Here is an 18,044-nt window from a genome sequence, read left to right on the forward strand (position 1 = left end):
TGTGATAACAGAAAGAACTTGTCCATGGAAATATGGTGTAAATCAAGGCATTATGGATGACAAAATGATAATCTATCTTGAACTGGCTTGTTACATGTCCAGAAAGTTCTTGAGGGGCTGAGCTCTGTGTGATGGTTTGGTGTATAAAAACCACAAAGCCTAGTAACTTCCCCAATTCACTTTCTTAAATTCCTCCCTATTACCTCAGGAACAGACTCTGAGAACCCATGGTGATGCTCACTTGAGGGCTTTTGTGTTGGGAATAGAACTTAGCAGCAGTACATCTGATTTGCCTGGAGTTGTGGGGTATATCTAACTGGTGGAGGCCTTTGGGAAGTTATTGGAGTCTATCTTGCAAGGACAGAGAAAGCCAGAGCCCTCTCTCTCTCACTGTGGATTTGTTTGATAAACTCCTGAACTCTCTGAAGAAAGACTTAGCAGAGTGGAAATGGACTTGGTATCTCCATGCAACTGAAAATATAGGACAATTGTGTTTTGATAGGGTGTGTGGGTCAGACTTTGGCATTCCCACCAACTCCCCCACTTCCAGGAATGAAGCACTGATTGAGTTGGAATCATAACCTTGTTAAAACCTGAACTTGGTTGCTTTCCAAGAACTGATACCAGAGTCTGGTTCAGTGACCCCAGTGTTACTGCATTGTTTCCTCCAAAAGATGCAGGCAGACGGATCAAATGCTGTGTTTGTTCACCTCGGGTGAGTGTGTGTGTTCGTCATTCTTCAGATTCAAAAGAGGAACTGCTGGCTGGTATCTGGAATGTGTAACAGGCAGGACTGATGAGTCCCACCAGCCCTCCTCCATACCCCACAGATTTGTACGAGTTGAGTCACAGGAGAGGGCTGTTCTGCCAGTCATAGATGTGTGCTGGGGCTTACCTGTCAGCCCTGGTTCGCCTCAGGTATTGTCATTCCATCTGTGATGACTGCACCCACCCACACACATGCTCTTCTGAAGGTTCTCTCTGGCTATAAAGAAGGATGTAAAAGAAGGATGTTAAAACAATAGTTAAAAACAACACATTTTGAGTAGCACAGAGTTATCACAGAAAAGTTGGCAATAAATATAACTCAAATGGAAAAAAAAATCGTCTGTGAGCAAACCACCTTGTTCATTTGGATGCAGTCTTTTCATCAAGTGTGTGCATAAACTAAAAATGGGAAAACCTCATTGTATGGCTTTAACTAGTCCCCTATTGTTGGGCATTTAGGTCGCTTCTAATTTTTTCTATTTAAAATAGAGCATATTCAACAGTGGGGGACTGCTTATATTAATTTTGACAGGTCTAGTCAATGAAAAGTTCTTACAAATTTTGTCATGTAGACGACATAATGATATAACAATGTAATCATGTTGCCAAGGATATAAAATAATATGTTGTAGAAACTGGATTATTCTATTTTGATTTATCTGAGAATGTTTTTGTGGCTATGTTGCTCTGAAGATTATTTTATTTAATTAATTGATTTATTTTTAGAGACAGGTCTTGCTAAATTGCTGAGGGGGGCTCAAACTTGTGATCCTCCTGCCTCAGCCTTCAGAGTCACTGAGCTTATATTGCTCCCAGCTGTTTTGCACATTCTTGACTATTTGGTCCAGCTAAAATTCTGGAAGTAGAGTTGCTGGGGTGAGGAGGGAGTCTTAGGGCTTCAGATGCATGTTTCTATGTTGCTGTGGCAAGGTTGTCCTCTTGTCCTGCCGTATCCTCCAGCCATTGCTGTATGAGTACCTGTTTCTCACACCTTCCCAGGCTGTCACTGGGGTCGCTTCACCAACATCCATGAAAGTCCTCCCTAGTTCAGCAGGCAGTCTGAGCAGGGTTGTTAGATGCTCAAGAGTCTGCGGAACTCCCTCCATCTAGGTAGTATTAGTAGCCCCAAAGAAAATAGATCTGCAACCCTTGGCTTATAACACAAGTCTCACCTGCATTTTTGCCAGTAGTGCTAACTGGGGTTTGGATGGGGTGGGGAGGTAGAGGTGACAGAGCAATTTGCTGGCTAGAAAGACCGCTGATGGAGGTTGGCATGGATGGGGCAGTAGGAGATGACAAGACCTCTGATGGGGGGAACCCATGGCTGAATCTGTCAGCCTTGGTGAGTAAGGAAAAATTCATACCCTTTAATTATCATTCTAAATTATAAAAATTATTCCACAATCAAATTATTTCAAACCACTTACCACAACCTTGTAATTAGCCCATCACCTTCTCCCGGCAGCTGGAAGCATTCTAGACAACCAGGCCAGGACAGCCGGGTTCCTTCCCTCACTTCTTTCTAGCCTTGGATTTCTACTGGGTGCAACAGTTTTTAAAATCACTGACGACCACTGCTCCTTGTGACACAGATGCATATTGAGCATTTTTTGCACCAGCCACTCTTCTGTTTTGCATGTGAGCATCTCCTACGTAACATCAGTAATCTATTCCTGAAAACCAGGCATTCGGCATGAAAACACCAACTCTCTACATCTCATTCTTTGGTGTGGGGAAAAAATCTAACCATCCACTGCACAGCAATACAAGTTAAACCCCCAGCAGTTTCGGAAAGAATAATGAAACATAAAGAGATACATATATGTAACTAGCAACTAATGCTATTAAATGTAAAATGCATAAGAAATCCCTTAGAGACTTCCAGGGCATTTATGTGATTGTCCACAGACAGCTGCTCTGTGTGCGGTGACCCCACTGTACCTCCCTTTGTTGACAGGCCAGTGTCTTTCTTGCTCCTGATGTTTTGGTCCCATTGTATTTGGAATGCAAGTCAAGACTACCTGTGCATTGTTTTGTTTAAAGTGCTGCGTTTGAAGATGTAAATGTATGTGTTTCCAAAATAGAACATTGGCCAAAAATTACTTTTTTTTTTTTTTTTTTTTTTGTAGTACTGGAGATTGTACTCAGGGCCTTGAGTATGCAAAGCAAGCACTCTACCTCTTAGTTGCAGAAGAAGCACATCCGCCCTTTTTATTTTTTAATTTTGAGACAAGTTTTCAGTAAATGACCCAGGCTGACACATGATCCTCCTGCCTTGACCTTCTGAGTAGCTGAGATTACAGGAGTGCATGGCTATGCCCCGGCGAAAATAACTTTGATGGATGAAGTCGAAGTTCTACAATAAGTAATAAAAATGATGCCATTTTCTCCTGAGAAAATATAGATAAAACTCTTAAGTGGGCCTCTGTGTTGTGCCACTCTCTGTTTCCAAGCACATACTGCTACTAACTTCCCTTGAGTAGGCACAGAGAGGTGAAGTGACCAGCCCAGGGCCACCCAGCTGCAATGGAGTGATGTTGAGGCATCCGGAGAGTCCGACTCCAGAACCAGCTCCCAACACAGTGAGCTCTGCCCCACACACCGTGGGCCTCGAAGGCACATGAGCTTGTCAGCCTTGAGACATTCACTGAGCTCCAGAAACTTTCTTTATTAAAAAAATTGCCCAGCACAGTGGCATACACCTGTAATCCCAGCAATTTGGGTGGCTGAAACAGGTGGATTGCAAGTTCAAAGCCAGCCTCAGTAATTAAGCAAGTCCTTAAGCAACTTAGTGAAACCGTGTCTCAAAATAAAATAAAAAGGGCTGGGGATGTGGCTCAGTGGTAAAATGCCCCTGGGTTCAAACCCTGGTACCAAAAAAAAAAAAAAAAAAAAAAAATCAAAAACCAGTTCATGTTGTTTGTATTTGTTCTAGGAATATGTATATGTTTTTAATCAAACAATTTAAAAACTGTGTAGAAAAAGAATTACACAGTTACACACGATCTAATGATGTTAATGATGTCTCGGTCAATGGTGGGCCAAATATACAACCATAGTCCCATAAGAATATAGTGGAGGTGAAAAATTCCTATGGCCTAGTGATGCTACCTCAGTCCTCATAACTAGAGCAATGCATTTTATACACAGATGTGATGATACTGGTTGAAACAACCTACTGCACTGCCAATCATACAAAAGAAAAGCACGGACAGTTGTGGGCAGTGCAGAATTTTGGATAATGATCATAAGCAAGTATGTTACTGGTTATGTATTTACTCTACTACACTTTCTATTATTGTTTTAGAGTATATTCCATCTACTCATTAAAAAAAAAAAAAAGGCTGAGGCAGGAGGACCGCAAGTTCAAAGCCAGCCTCAGCAACCTAGTGAGGCACTATTTAACCTTGTCTCTAAATAAAAATATTTTTGTGGCTCAGTGGTCGAGTGCCCCTGAGTTCAATATCTGGTACCAAAATAGTAATAATAATAATAATAATAATAATAATAGCCAAGTGTGGTGGTACATGCCTGGAATCCCAGTGACTTGGGAGGCTAAGGAAGGAATATTGCATGTTGGAGGCCAGCCACAGCCACATACCAAGTTCCTATCTCAAAATTACAAAAGAAAAAAGTTGGGAATGTAGCTCAGTGGTGGAGCCTTGCCTAGCATGGGCGAGGCCCTGGGTTCTATGCCCAGCACCACAAATAAAAACGGTTTATTATAACCTGTGCTGCTAAACTGGCAGCAGCCTACGCACAGCTTGTGTTTACCATGTCGCCATGTTAAGTGAGTGACCTACACCATCTAGGTTTCTGTACGTACATGATATGACATTTATGCAACAATGAAGTTGCCAGGGATACATTTCTCAGAAGGCATCCCCATTGTTCCATAACTGTACTACAAAATGGGTGGGGCAGTGTATCCCCTCCTGCCTCAGGCTCTGGACCTCCTCCCAGAGGCAGCCATGGTTTCTTGTGTATTGTTCTGGAGCTATTTTTATGCTGTTTATAAGTGATGTACCTCCCTCTTGTGCACAAAGCATACTATAGTGCCTAGTGTAGTATTTACCCCATAGTCCTCTTGTTTTTCACTTAGGACTCTTATCTTGGTGTTCATTTTATATCAAAACATACAGAACAGCCAGGTGCCTTTTGACAGCTGCACAATATTCCTTGTCAGGGGAATAGCATGTTAAATTTAACCATCCCCTTATGGATGGATTGTCCCTGTTCTTTTGTTACTATGAACAGAACCTCAGTGCCTATCTTTGAAGCCAACTTTGTTGGGCAAGTTCATCTGTAGGCAAAATTCCTAGAGGAAGCTGGGTTCAGTGGTGCACGTTTGTAATCCAGCCTCCAGGCTTGGGAGGCTGAGGCAGAAGGATTGAAAGTTCAGTCTCAGCAAAAGCGAGGTGCTAAGCAAGTCATTGAGACCCTGTCTCTAAAATGCAAAATATAGCTCAGTGGTCAAGTGCCCCTGAGTTCAATCCCCAGAACACCCCCACTCCACCCAAACAATATCCCTGGAGGAAGAATAACTGGATCAAAGAGTTTATTCAGAAAGTCTCCAGAAACAAATGGAGGAAAGTAAACAAGGAGGTGAAGCAAGTAAATAAATAAGTATTTTATAAAAAAGAGGTGCAGCAGCTTACCCAAGGTCATGGCTAGCAGGTAGAGGCGCTGGCTGTGGATCAGGTGGTCTCCTCCCAGAGTAAGAGCTTCCACTCCACTTTCTGGTTTATTTATTTATTTTCCAGTTGAAACTAATCACAAATGTCAGGCGAAACCTTGTCTCATTTTGAATTTCCTTTCACGTATTTGCATTTGGTTAATGTTTTATGTCTGCTCTGAATCTCTTCCTGGGGTATGGATGCCTCCATCAGTTAACTCCCATGTAAATCATGCAGTCACTGGGTCCTCTTCAAGCTCTCTGTGGCTATTTGTCTTACAATAAGTTTTTCTTATTAGTGAAAATCACGCAGCGACTCCCTGTTCCTGGGCGGTGACCTCTGTCTTTTTCCTCCTCTGACACACATCTAGAAAGTCACATGACTTCATGCCTTCCATTCTCTGCTCATTACACTTCATTGTTGCAGAGTGACCTTTTGTTGATTGCAAGGGGCAGGGTGACCTCTTACTGATTGCAAGGGACACCTTGTGGTCCTTATCTTCCTGAACCATTTCAGGATGCCCTGAGCCCTGCATGTCAAGCAGACCGAAGCCTCTGGTGGCTCTTCACATTTACACCGATGATTAGTTAGCTCTTAACAATTCCATACTTTAGGTCTCATATTTAGGGTACAACTGTCTTAAGCTGCTCCGATACATATACCCAAATGTGTACGATAGTTCACACACGATAGATATTTTTTTTTCTTGCTCACCTAAGATGCAAAACAGAGGATGTCCTCCAAGCTGTGATGTAGGGACTCAGGCTTTTCCATTTTTTGAGACCTGCCGTCTTCAACATACTTTTTTTTTTTTTAAGAGAGAGAGTAAGAGAGGAGAGAGAGAGAGAGAATTTTTAATATTTATTTTTTAGTTCTCGGCGGACACAACATCTTTGTTGGTATGTGGTGCTGAGGATCGAACCCGGGCCGCACGCATGCCAGGCGAGCGCGCTACCGCTTCAGCCACATCCCCAGCCCCTTCAACATGCTTGCTTCTGTGTTCATCTGCATCAAACAGATAGAGTCAAGCAGCGCATGAGAAATCTCACATTGGAGGTTTTCGTGAGCCACAAAAGGAAGTTGCTCACATCACTGCTGCTGCTGTTGTGTGGGCTGGACCTCGACAGCACAGCCCCACTGAGGCAGAAGGGAGGCTGGGTTGTGTAGTGTGGTTGTGAGCCCAGGAGGCAGCCGGGAATATCCATTTTGCAGGCAGCCAGCAGAATGGTCAGGATTCCCAGTTCTAACCTCAATCATGTCAACAGTTAGCTTTCTATGAGACTGGGGGCAGTTGCCTCACCCCTCTGGGCCTCTGTTTTCTGATCTTTATAATCGATGAGTTTGACCACACATAGAAAACTTCTTGCACACGTGTTTTATGAACTGATTTAAACCAAAGCCAACTTGTGGACCTCCTGGGGACCCTCAGGAAGTTTTATGTCCAAGCACCACGAGTTAAGTGGCTAGAATCACACCTGGTACCTGGTGGCCTTTGGTACCTACCTGTGGAATAAACAAGTACATGGTCAAGGTCTCTTGGCAAATCTTTCTAGGAATCTTATAGAAGTGAGGTCACTTTTTCAGGTCACACTGTGAGAAAGTGGCAAGGGCAGAAAATTCTAAAGCTTGGGTCTTCTGGCTTCAAATCTGATGCAAATCAGATAGACGAGGAGGAGAAAGGAAAAACAGTCCCCAAGGCTTCATGTGTGGACACAAATCATGGGAAAACTGGAAAGTTAGAGGAGAAAAGAAAGTGTGGATTGTCAAAGGAGCCCAAGCTTGCTGTCTCTGCAGAGGTGGGGGAGATTGTTCTCCACCCTGCATCAGGGCCTGGCCCCTTTGCTCTGTGAAATGTGCCCAGGGTCTCCGCTGATCCCTTTCAACCTGGGTCCAGGAAACAGTGGATGGGGTGTGGGCAGGTTGGCAGGAACGCAGTCCTTCTCTGGAATAACCAGAAAATAATGATGAACTGCTAATGAAACAATGAAAGAAGCCAGGTAGACACAGGTGCAGTGTGGCTACAGTTGTTATTTGCTCTTTCTGTAGGTATCTCATAGGAAGATATAGGGGAAAAGGCTGAAGGAAATAGCAATACCTCAAGTGTCTGGGCTTACATGTGGCTCAGCAGTGTCCTCATGGTGAAGGGCAGCTTATTAGTAGCAATAATGAACATGACAAGAACTTTGTATTGTCCCGTGAGGTCCTCCATTTTAACTACGTCACTGTATAGCAATGCAGATTTGTGATAGAATACAGTAGAAAATCAGAATATTCTTTATAGACATCTGATTGGATGTCTTTAAATGTTTATGAAATGAAAAGTTCTTTCTTGCTGGGTGCCATGGTGTGGGCCTGTGATCCTGGCTACTTAGAAGGCTGAGGCAGGAGGATCACAAGTTCAAGGCCAGCCTCAGCAACTTAGCGAGACTTTGTCTCAAAATTAAAAAATAAAAAGGGCTAAGGATGTAGCCCAGTGAAAGAGCACACTGGATTTTATACCTATCTTCAATTACTGCATTCAGAAAATAAGGTGCACTTTTTAATTCTCTCCTGGATGGGGCCCAGGGAACCACTGAGAGCCTTGTTAACCTGACTGCATAGGGGATGGGCTGTCTTTCACTAGCAGCCATACTTTCTGGTAGACAGAAACACCAGTCAATAATTAGACTGCAGGGTCAGTGAATGCCTCGCCTGAGTGCAAACATCCTTAAATAATAAATTTGAAAATGTCTTGAAAAAGAAAATTGAAACAGCTTCAGGAGCACAGATGGTGTAACTTCAAGTTCTTTAATGAAGCACAAGCACTCCTAGCCTCAATGACAGAAGATCAAAGCGTTCTTAGAGAAATGTGCCATTTGTGCAAGAGTGTACAAGGTGACAATCTGCTACCTTTGCCTGGGATGATAAAAACAGTCTCTAGAAATAAAAGTTCCATCAACTTTCTGAATCCAGAGATAGCACAGAGTTGAAGTTGGGCCGCTGTCTTTGTTTCTGGGTCTGCCCACTTCCTTGGCATTTTGCCATGTCACAGAACACTTGGAACCATGAGAAGCATCTGCAATTCCTGATCATGTGTGGTCCAGCTGGAAGCCGAGCTGGAGTGGTGCGTGTCCAGGCACATGCCTTGTTTGCCCAAATAGACGCCTTATCTTCTATTACTGATCTGGAGGCAGGAACATCAGGCTATTTCAACCAAGGATGTTTCACTAAAACAATATGAAACCTAAGAGCAACTTACAAACATTTGGTATGCAGGTCCCAGGACATCACAGAGGTGATGAGATTAAGCCTCTGTGTTTGAAGGTCTCAGGGCATCTCCCAAACCTGACACTGAGCTGCTATAGGTGGTACACCGGTCATAGTGGAGAGGTATGTGCCCAGTGCCTCTGCTCTGCTGGAGTCCCCAGGCCACAAGGACCTCGTCTCAGGAAGGCCCAGCCTATGTGATGGATGACCATCCTCTATCCACTGCGCTGCTGGCAAGTCTGGTTCAACACTTCTAAGGATACGACATCCAGCCGCCATAGGTCACTACACTTCTGAATTCTTGTATGTCACCGTATTTCCCATTTCCTCAATGCACACATCCCAAAGAGCTCAGATTCTAGGCTAGAAACTGACCCAGAGCGAGGAAGTGGAGAAATGGGTGGCTTGGAGCCAAACGCCTCCTGGGCTCATGGTTACCTTTCTAGCTTATTGACAGTGATCTTACTCAGCAAGCTTTGGCATTGGGCAAAGCTTGGTTCAAATCCGAACTCCACTGCTTATTAACTTGGTGAGTTGGGCAAGTGACTTAACCTCCCTGAGACTCTGTGCTTGGTTACAAAACAGCAGCAGCCGTATCTGGAGGTTGGCTGGAGGTCCCTATGAAAGGACATTTGTAAATCACTCAGTCCTGGCCTAGAACAAATCTCTCCACTAATCAGAATTATTATGATTTTGATCATCTGAGTTGAGCCCAAGAACATTTATAATTTCAATGGCAGATTCTCATCATCCATGTAATCAGCTGCCTATTAGGAGATGTCAATGCTACGACCTGCTTCAGCTACTCCCAGGGATTAACTTTGGGCACCTATGGGGATATATATGGGGGAAATTCCTAGAAGTGGAACTGCTGGATGAAATCTGCAAGAAGCCATTTTCAATGACATTAGAACGTTTCCAAAAGCTGTTTGCAATAGAGTACCTTCGTACACACAAATTTCCTGTTAGCCAAGGAACTGACCGGACAGGTTTTGTACAACTTAAGTGCTGTGCTCAGTTGCACATGATCTCTGAATGAGAATGTCCCAGAAGGCTTCTAGGGATGGCAGCTTTCCTTTAGACAGGAGTCTTAAGTGGAGATTGTACTGGAGCATGCCAGAGCTAGAACCCCCATGGATTGGAGTCTGGCAGTACCCTGGCCTTTAATTCATATTGAGAGATGGAGAATCCTCTAGAACTGGTCTGGAAGTCGCTGACAATCTTATCAGGTACATCAGCCTTGGTTAACCCTGTCAGGAGCTTGCTCTTATTTTGTCAGGACACAGAAGACACTTTTCACATTGTAAACAGAGCATGGGTCATCTAGCAGAAGCCCAGCCACACCCAAATGCAGCCCCATCCTGGGATAATATCTTCCAGCCTTTGAGTCCTCAACCTCTGTTGGGCAATATAACCCAAGTTCTAGCCAGAATCACTGGGAAAGGTGTATGTCTCACTGGCACCTTCCAACTCTGGCTAAGTGTCTTCTTTTTTCCCTGGTAGCTGGAGACTAGAGACAACTCAAATATACATCCATAGAAACCAGGTAGATAAATTACACTGCCTCCAATAGAATACCAGGCAGCCATTTAAAAGAATAAGGTAGCGTTCTTTAATCTGATGTGGAGTAACGCACAGTGTACATTGTGGAGAGGAAAACTCAATGTTCGGAACAGTGGTGTGACGTGCAAACTTTTGGCAAGTTAAAATAAAAAAATTAAATAGAAATGGTATATAGATATACACCCACACTTTCCTCGACTACCCCTGGACCAACGCACCCCCAAAATGGTAATGGTTGCTTCAGGGAACAAAACCAGACTTAAGGGTAAGAGAAAAATATTTTACTGATCAGGTGTTTATCATTTCATTTCATTATTTTATGCCTCACATAATATTTATCTAAATGTAAAAAATATTTTTCAGTTCTATTGAGGTGTAACATACACGCCATAAAAGTCACCAACCTCAGTTGTGCAATTTGACAAGTCCTACCAAGTGCATGATATGATATTTCCATTTCCCCACAAAATTCCTTCCAACCCCTCTACAGTCAGTTCCTGCCCCTTGGCCCCTGGCAATGACTGATTTGCCTTCTACTACCATAGTTTTGCCTTCAAAATATTCTCTTCCTTCCAACAAAGGGGTTATCATGTATATGTTTCTGTGTGGGTGTGAATTGAGTCCATGTAGTTTTGCTCGACTTTTGGTTCTCATTCACATCAATGATTAGCAATTAATTCTCCCCTATGTTATGCTAAACGAAATAAGCTAGACACAAAGGACACATCCTGTATAATTCCACTTATTCGAGCAGTCAGATTCAGGGAGACAGAAGGTAGGGTGGTGGTTGTTGGGGCGGGGAGGTGAGAGTTAGTGTTTTATGGGTAGAGACTTTCTGTTTGGGATGATGAGAAGGTTCTGGAGATGGTGGTGATGATGGTTGCACAATAATGTGAATGTGTATAATGCCACTGGACTGTACATTTAAAATGGTTAGAATGACAAAGTTTGTTATGCATATTTTACCACAATAAAAAAAAAGTGGGAAAAAAAAAGTCTGTGGGCTTATTTGTGTCTGCTACTCTTTTTCCCTTTTCTTTTTTTATCAATTTGGTTTTTGTTTTTTGCAGTGATGGGGATGGAACCTAGGGCCTCATGCTTGCTAGACAAGTGCTCTACTACAGAACTACACCCCTGGTCCTACTAGTTTTTTGTTTTCTTTTTAAAAGCAAAATAGAAAGACTTTCTCTCTCTCTCTCTCTCTCTCTCTCTCTCTCTCTCTCTCTCTTAGAAGAAGGAGAAGAAGAAAAGCAAAACTTACAATTCTAAATCTTGCTTTGTAAATGACTTACCTAGTCTATCTGGATCTAATGCTGTGGGGCCCAGGACAGCACCATCAGCCTGCCCAGTCCCCACATAACTTACTGTACTTGCTCAGGATTCAGATCAGGGGAGGACTTGGGGTTCAGATCATGGAGAAGGACCACGCATTCAGAAGCCAACAGGGTTTTCTCCTCCAGCTTTAGCATCATGAAAAAACAATTCATTATACAAAACCTTGAAGCTCTGCAAAAACCTGGTTCACTCGAGTAGACTTCAGATAGGGATTGTGGATAAGATCCCATGACCACCTCTGTGCAGGCTCAAAAAGGGACTCCGAGGATGTCAGGTGCATACCCAGAGGGATGGGGGAGAGTTGAGTTTTTTAATCATCAGAGAAGCTTTCGGACAGCTAGCAATGTTCTCCTATTTTAAAAAATTGTTTTATTGACATGTAATAAAGTACACAAATCCTAAGTGTGCAGTTTAGTACCTTATATATAGGAGATATATACATTTCATACATATAATGTGTGTGTGTGTGTATATATATATATAATATAACACGAAACAAATATATATCTCACGTATATGATATAAGTGTATATATAAAATGTTCCTTAGTGGCAGGAATATAGTCTGAGAAGTGCATCATTGGGCTAGGGATGGAGCTCAGTGGTAGACCACTTGCCTAACATGTAAGGTCCCGACTTTGATCCCTAGCACTGCAAACAAACCAAAAAAAAAAAAGCATTATTATGGAATTTCATTATTGTGTGTACTTGCATAAATTAAGTTCGTTATCACATCACTAGTATAATCTCTTGGGACCACCATCATATATGCTGACCTATTGTTGCCCAAATCTTTGTTATATGGCACATTACCACATGCATGTGTGTGTGTATGTGTGTGTGTATGTGTGTGTGCGTGTGTGTGTGTGTGTGTGTGTGTGTGTGTGTGTGTACATTTGCGCACCTTGTAACCATCACCCAAATCAAGACTGGAATATTCCAGTATTACAGAAGTTTTTCACTTGCCCCCCTCCCACCTAGTATCTGCTCCCTAGAGGTTTACTGCCGTGACTTACACAAGCGAAGATTGGCTTTATCCCAATGTACAGTCAATGGAATCACCCAGCATGTAGTCTGTTGAGTGTGGATTCCTATGTGACCAGCCCCCTGTTGGTTTTAGCTACTTAATCTCCAGTGGCAAAGGTGGGCTGTGGGATCAAAGTTCTTCAGAGCAAGAAACTGGAAATTCAGTAACTTCTAAAACGTTGAGCTTCTGGGGAGGGGCTGTACAGGTCCATGGTCTGTCAAGGTCTCCGGGGAATTGGTGCAGATGAATTGTTTGATCCCCTCCTCTGACTCTTTCCACATCTGTCTTTGTGATCCTTGGTGACTTTTCTGATTTCATACCTGAAGGTGTAACAGAGTGAAACTCTAACATTTTGTGGAATGAAATGCCCTGTGGCATATTAGCATATCATCATGCATTATGTACAGTGGCCGCATACTGAAGTATATTTGTTGTTGAATCCTGCAGTGCCCACATTCAGAGTCTGTTACTCTGCAGCTCTCTTACCTTGGTCATCCTCCTTGAAATCATTTCTCCACCCAGTATGGTTTTATTCCATCTGGGGTTACATCCTCAAGCCCAGTCTTGAATTGGCAAGGAGCCATAACACAACCACAATCCCAGAGAAGTGTAGACATAGGGATAACCATTTGTTACAGACTGTGGTCCAGACAGGGCCCACAGCCTAGTGGAGGCACATACCTCTCTAACATGGCCTGTGTTTTTGACTCATAAAAAATGAAAAATACTGCGGAAGGGTCTGGATGGCTTTATGCAAGCCCTTTACTACTTTGGAAAATGGGTTAAATACCTGCAGACAGAGCTGATCACTAGCATTGCTTTCAGAAGATGGCTCAGTAACTTCAGAAGGTTGATAGCTTGCATCATTGCACATAATTTCCTTTGATAAGGAGTTTGGGAATCAAGAGTGGGATGTGAACTTGAATTGACTGAGAATACACACAGGTTCTTTTTAACATTGCTGTTGGAACTTTATTTTCCTGTCCTCTATGATCATTCCAAGAGTTATGGAAATAGTAACTATTTTAAAAGGGACCTGTGGGTCTGTTTTACTCAGAGGATGGAAACTTATTCTGTTGAGCCCTGAGGTCCCTGGAAGTGACTCTGGAAGTTGAGGCCCAGCTTTGTTCATCTTTGTATGTCAGCCCCTGGCCTAGAAGGCAGGTTGTAGCAAAATTACTTTGATGTGGCCAGAGTCAACCTTCATCAGGGTCAGGGGGTTTTGTTTTTTTGTTTCACTTTGTTTTGTACCAAGGATTGATTCCAGGTACCCAACACTTAAATCACTGAGCCACATCCCCAGCCTTTTTAAAAGTTTTTTTTTTTTTTATTATTATTTTATTTTGAGACAGCATCTTGCTAAGTTACTTAGGGCCTCGCTAAATTGCTGAAGTTGACTTTGAACTTGTGATCCTCCTGCTTTGGCCTCCTAAGCTGCTGGGATTACAAGCGTGCATCTCTGTGCTCCAATTCATCAATATCTCCTGTGTCCCAGCCCCACGCTGCCCTTGAACACTCCCCAGATCCTTTGTGTATAATGTTCTATGTCCTTTGCAGCTTCGACTGGGGGCTGGGAAGTGGGATGGTTGCCTGTCCTGCCATCTACCCCTTCCTCCAAATCTCCATAGTAGCCCAAAGCATTCCCACAGTTTGGCCACACTGCCACACCTTGCCTCAGCTTCTTCCTGGGGTTTCCTGGTAGGTAGTCATCAGTCCACACACCTGTACTTCTAAGAAAAAGGAAGAGATTTTCCCTGTTGCTTCTATGGACTGCTTTTCCCCAAGTCAGCCACAGGGGACTGAGGTCGGGGCAGGAGTGACTGACAGGGCTTGTCGGGACCTGCTTGACCTCCACCCAGTGGACAGAGGCTTCAAGGCTCACAAGGACAGGTTGGGGTGGGGGTGGTCTCTATTCCAGGAAGAAGCATTTCCTGCTAAGTCACACCAGAGGCCTGGATGAACTTCACTCACTCTAGTTAAGGAGGAAGAGGACGGGTGGGTGGGGATTTGGGGAATTCTAAAGTTCAGTCTGATTTCACCCATGAGTCTCAGCATAGCAATCTTGAGAAATAAGGCCCCAGGGCAGGGGCTTCTGTGGAATGCTTTTCTGCCAGAGCCCAGCACCCACCTTTCACAATGCTTTGTTCTAGAATTATTGCTGTCTTTTTCTTGCCGCCAACTCAACCACATTCACCTCCCCTGCCCGCCATCTTCCAGGCAGACAGACCCCCTTGAAGCTGTGGCATCCTGAGCAGCTGAACCTGTCGCCTTCCCTCTCCTAGAACCTTACACCAGGTCACTGCCCAAAAAGTATACAGAAACACAACCATGCCCCAAACTTTTCAGATTCTAGGGAACGTCAAATCTTAGCTTTAAATCGGGCGACACTTTCAAATGATTTTTTAAAATTAATTTATTCATGTTAATTAGGTATTTCAAATGATTTTGAAGTAAAGGAAAATGTGCATGAATGCAACGTTCACATTCAACTGTCTTAAACAAGCATCTTTCTCTGAGGTTGCCCTGGAGGTGCCCTGGAGCACCCACAGCTTGGAGCCATTCTATTCTGTCTTGATTTGCCTTGAGGGTGAGAACAAACCGTGCTCATCAAAAAGTTAGAGGTTGTGTGTGAATTGCTGGGGCAGGGTTAGGTCTGCTGAATACTTATTTATCATGCCCCAGGCTCCAGCATCAAACTGCTCAGCAGGTATGAAACCCGGCCCCACCTCTTCTAATTAGTCACAGACACCTGGGCAAGTCACTTCACCTGCCTGAGCTGGAGATACATGCTAGAGCCTCCCCTGCAGGATGGTCGTGGGGACTTGTGACTATTTAACATACTTACCATGTGTAAGTGGTACCACTGGTTACCAGTTACCTTGATGAGTCCTGCTTCCCTGAATGTTGAAGTATAAACACCAGAGCAGCACGCCGAGGCCAGGGTGGAGTAGAAAGTAAGGAGCTTTATTTAATAAAGGATAGTAGAACAGACTTCTCCCCCGAGGAAGAAGGGGACCCAAAGTCGGGATCCATGTGATGAAGTCCCATCCCTTTTACACATCTAAAGTTTCCTTTTTTCTTTTACATTCTTCCCCCCTTATCTTGTTCATTTCCCTTCCTGTGACTGGGAGATGCTGGTGGAAAAAACCAAAATGTGGTAAACAGATGGGCTGAAGGAGCTGGGAGGAATGATGGGGCCAGAAGGGGGCCCAGGGTGAATTAATTAGCAGTTCCCTGTGTGCTCAGGGGTTACCTTATTAACAATTCTTTAGGAAGGGCTGTATTGGCTTTGGGGGACATTAGCATTTCAATCTCCCACCCAGGAGTCTTCAACCTTTGGAACCCAAACCGGTTTGGTCTGTTTTTCTCAATTTGGCCCTATTTATCTATCTACACAACTACCTATTTTTAATTCTGGCTTCTTAAGTGTGGTTCATGACATGGGGTAAGCTCTTGGGAAGTGCTTGGTGTTATTCAGGCAGCCCTGGGGTCTAAATTCCCAAGGCTTCCTGTGCCAGGGAAATGAATCAGTCCCTGAAACAGCAACTGGTGTTCTAGTTCTTTCTTCTGTGAATGTGGAAATTAACCACCTCCGGGAGGCAGATCTGTGACCTACACCTCAGTGAGCCAGTCTGTAAATGGGCCTGGCCAACTCAATGGCAAATGGACTTAGGGTATCAAATGGACAGTTGTCTGTCCCTCTGCTTCCTTCTGGCCTCGCTGGCTAACAGGCACTGTATTAGAAAGACCCCAGGCTTGGGGTTGGGATGGCTTGGCACTCCCTCCCTACAGCAGACCCCATAGAGATGACTGGTGGTGAACCCAAGTCCCTTGCTATCAGCCAACAGCTCCCTTCACTTACTGAGGACTGCAGCAGCCCTTCCTCTGCTGGGTGACTTGACCAAGTCACCAAGTCACCAGCAACTTGCAGGAGGCAGTTCACCCCTGGGGGGGGTGAAGATGGCAGGGGCACTAAGGTTGAACCAGAAGGTCCCAGCTGCTTCTAGCTCAGCAAACTTGGTTAAGTGAGGTCACATCTCTGAGTCTCTGAGGTGTAGGAGTCACATGAGTCACTAGTTATAGAAGGGCTTGATGGTCAGTGGGCAGGGCCAGGGCCAGGTGAGGCTGGTAAGGCGTGCAGAAGAGGGCAATCACGTTTGCACAGCTCTGAGAGTGAGTACCTTCCTGTTCAAAGTTTGCCCTCCAGGTACCCTCCCTGCCTCACCTAGGCCACCCAGCCAATCAGGACTCTGGTTAGACTCAGCCCAGCAGATGCTGGACTTGTCTCTGAATACCCTTCAATGGTGCTCATCACTAGGACTAGCTGTTGAAATATCCCCATCATTAACAATATCGAAACAATAACAGCTAATATTGATTAACTACCTGGCACCATTCTGAGCATTTTATAGGTAGTTAACTCCATTCAGGGTATCTACCCTTTGCAGGGTATCTACCCTTTGCAGATGGGGAAAGTGGGGCTCAGAGAAGCTGAGGAATTTGCCTAAGCAGACACAGCATAAGTGGTAGGACCTAGGCAGCCTGCTTCTAGAATCTGCACTCTTAACCACCTCATGCAGCTACTAAGATGGGCTGGTCCCAACTACTGAAGCCCAAACTCTGGCCTGTGCCCAGCCCTTGCTCCCCTCTCCAACACTTCTATCCCCTACACCAAACTGTGAGGTAGCTCCAAAGGAGCATGATCTTCACAACTCCACATCTTTGCCCCTGTAGCTTCTGACACCCATCTCACTATCACCAGATGGAAAATGGCTGTTCCCCTTTCCAGGCCCGAAACCTTCCTTGACTACCACCTCCAGATAGCCAATGCCCCCCCCCCCCCAATGTGTCTTCAGAACACTTGAACTTCCTTGTTGCCCTCAACTTACTGATTATCTCGTGGAGTCTGGTGGGCAGAGAGATCCACAAGTGGACATTCAACTTATGTGAATTCAGCAGTTTCTCCTGCCAGGGAATGAAGGTAGAGAGAGGTCCTAAATGGTGTGAGGGGATCTAAGGCAGAGGGTGAATTGCTGTCACTCTGCAGGTGTCACTTCCTCGGGCTGTTCCTGGTATGAGCATCCCACGCTCTGAATGAGCATCCACAATCAATGAACTATATTTTGCAAACCAGCCTCTCAAAGCAAATCGCTGTTAATCAGGTGCACAGCCTGAGAAACTGGGATCTGTCTGCTACGTGGAAGCAGGAGGTGCTCTCTCTGTACGTACGCCTGGAGCGTGAGGAGGCTGGTCTACAACATGACATCTTCCTAAGAGGCCACAGGGCTGTTTTGGCCATCGGTGGTTTTCTTCTTACGTGCTTGCTTTAGGATCTGACTCCCACACCAGCTGTGACTGATCAGCCACACTGATTCACACCTAAACTCCTTGGTTTCTGAGTCTGTCTCCCTCAGCCTCCTAGGTACTCCC

At 44.4% G+C, this 18,044-nt stretch overlaps 1 protein-coding gene and 2 long non-coding RNA genes across 3 annotated transcripts in view; 2 read left to right on the forward strand and 1 right to left on the reverse strand.

Moving 5' to 3' along the window:
- The window catches only part of LOC308643113, a 622,623-nt gene that overhangs the window by 301,601 nt on the left and 302,978 nt on the right, over positions 1-18,044 (forward strand). The gene's annotated exons all lie outside the window — the stretch shown is intronic.
- The window catches only part of CDCP1 (CUB domain containing protein 1), a gene marked incomplete at its 3' end in the record, with an annotated part of 44,068 nt that overhangs the window by 1,445 nt on the left and 24,579 nt on the right, over positions 1-18,044 (forward strand). The window lies entirely within an intron of this gene.
- Positions 337-5,679, reverse strand: LOC308645441. The gene is made up of 3 exons (XR_014021216.1): positions 5,427-5,679; positions 896-985; positions 337-771 (listed from the first exon to the last, which is right to left on the reverse strand). It is a non-coding gene; the product is annotated as an uncharacterized lncRNA (long non-coding RNA).

The sequence above is a fragment of the Spermophilus citellus genome, assembly GCF_964194105.1.
Source record: "Spermophilus citellus genome assembly, chromosome: 3".
In the NCBI taxonomy this organism is placed as follows: domain Eukaryota; kingdom Metazoa; phylum Chordata; class Mammalia; order Rodentia; family Sciuridae; genus Spermophilus; species Spermophilus citellus.